The sequence below is a fragment of the Octopus sinensis genome, linkage group LG18 (genome assembly GCF_006345805.1).
Source record: "Octopus sinensis linkage group LG18, ASM634580v1, whole genome shotgun sequence".
Classification (NCBI taxonomy): domain Eukaryota; kingdom Metazoa; phylum Mollusca; class Cephalopoda; order Octopoda; family Octopodidae; genus Octopus; species Octopus sinensis.
In genome coordinates this window covers 42,627,735-42,629,608 of record NC_043014.1, presented here as the reverse complement: position 1 = coordinate 42,629,608, position 1,874 = coordinate 42,627,735, and the positions used below count along the sequence as shown (strand labels likewise).

At 39.3% G+C, this 1,874-nt stretch overlaps 1 non-coding gene across 1 annotated transcript; it reads right to left on the bottom strand.

Moving 5' to 3' along the window:
• Nucleotides 1–1,502: 1,502 nt before the first annotated feature.
• Nucleotides 1,503–1,607, bottom strand: LOC115221840. Its single transcript, XR_003882660.1, has one exon. It is a non-coding gene; the product is annotated as a U6 spliceosomal RNA (small nuclear RNA).
• Nucleotides 1,608–1,874: the final 267 nt, after the last annotated feature.

The window sequence follows — 1,874 nt, the reverse complement described above, 5'->3', positions numbered from 1 at the left end:
CAATTCTGGGTCAGAGTAGACCTGGGAATAATGACGACTAAGAAGTGGCTTCACTTTCCTCAAAACTCCAAAATTCCTGAACCAAGGCATAGCTAATCCACTAACATCACCCAGACAATATATAACCATCAAGTTTACCATTTTTGCTCTTTTGATCTAGAGTTGTTGTTTGGATAAACGTACCTCTGAGGTGGTTGAAATTTTCTTTTAGAAATTAAATCATCATCATCATTTAATGTCTGTGCTCCATGCTAGCATAGGCTGAATGGTCTGATAGCATCCAAAAAGCTGGAGGACAGTGTTGTACACCAATATCTGCTTTGGCATTGTATCTATGGCTGGGTTTCCATCCCCACACCAATTACTTCACATTTATTTCTATATAAGCCTCCGTCTGTTATCAATGACCATGGATAAAGGTTTATCTATGGTCCTATTAGAACAGCTATCCTTGCATTATAGGGTGTTCATTAGGACCTAAGCCTGGGCAGTATGGTAGGGACGACAAGTTGTTACTCATGCAGTATGACCCCTGCTCTCCATATCACTGACGGATCCAAAGGAATCATTACTGTTTGATACAAGTATCAAATTGTCTCAGGGGCCCTGATTCCCAATTTTTCTTCAGAGTTCACTCCTGAAGCTTTTCCCCAAAGCTGAATATGATTGCAAACCAGCAGATGTTTGGAATCACTTTTTTTGGTCTACTAGAGGTGTTACCTCCCCCAGGTTAACAAGCTTCAAAGGTCCAAAAAATACCACAACACCATTCCATCACCTCTGTATACAGGGATGGGGGGGGGGGCAAACCCCCCCCCCAAAAAAGATACAAAACTAAACAAGAAGGAAAAAACAAAAAAACCAAAACCAAAACAAACAAATCATCTCAACACTATCCATATCATCAGCATCGTTATCACTTTGATTATTAAACTCGTGGCATTGGTTCCGTGCCAAGTCTACAAATGTCATGTCTCACAGAGAAGATGATTGCTGCTCACCATCTACCAATATTCAGTAGTTGTGTTTACAAGGAGTCAGGTGTTTTATATACCCTTAAAAAAAAAAACATGTTTTGAAAGGAAAACAATAGATAGGACAGAAGGAGACACAATCTATAAAGTATAAAATAGTAAAGGAGAAAAAAAAAAACCCCCAAAAAAAAACTTTCAGGCCTTTAGAATTTTTCAGACTAGAAGGAAAGAAAACGTTTGTTTGCAAAGAAGATAAAAAGCAAAAATCCCAGCATGTCTTTTAATTTTCAATTTAGTATGGAAAAATAGTAAATGGAGTAAATATATGTATAGAAAGTCATAAGCGAAAGAAAAGCAAGGAATTGTCTTTTTCTATTGAATCTCGCTTCCGATTCTTGGCACACATGTATGTGTATGTGTGTGTGTGTGTGTGTGTGTGTTTATCTTTTATGTGTTTCAGTCATTAGACAGCAACCATGCTAAGGAACCGCTTTTTAAAAAATTTTATCTAGTTTCAGCTCACGAGCTGTAGCCATGGAACGCTTCACGAATTTGCGTGTCATCCTTGCGTAGGGGCCATGCTAATCTTCTCTGTATCATTCCAATTTTAGAATATGTACCGCCGTAGCTTTCAAGAATTTTAGCTAAACAAATCGACCTCAGGACTAACTCTACTGCTCACTTTTTGCCGAACAGCTAGTTTATGGGATGTAAACATACCAACACTGGTTGTCAAGTAATGGTGAGGGACAAACAGACATAAAGGCACCCACCCAAACACACACATACGATGGGCTCCTTTCGGTTTCCGACTACCAAATCTACTCACAAAGTTTTGGTCGGTCAGGAGCTACAGCAGAAGACACTTGCTCAAGGTGCCATGCAGTGGGACTGAACCGA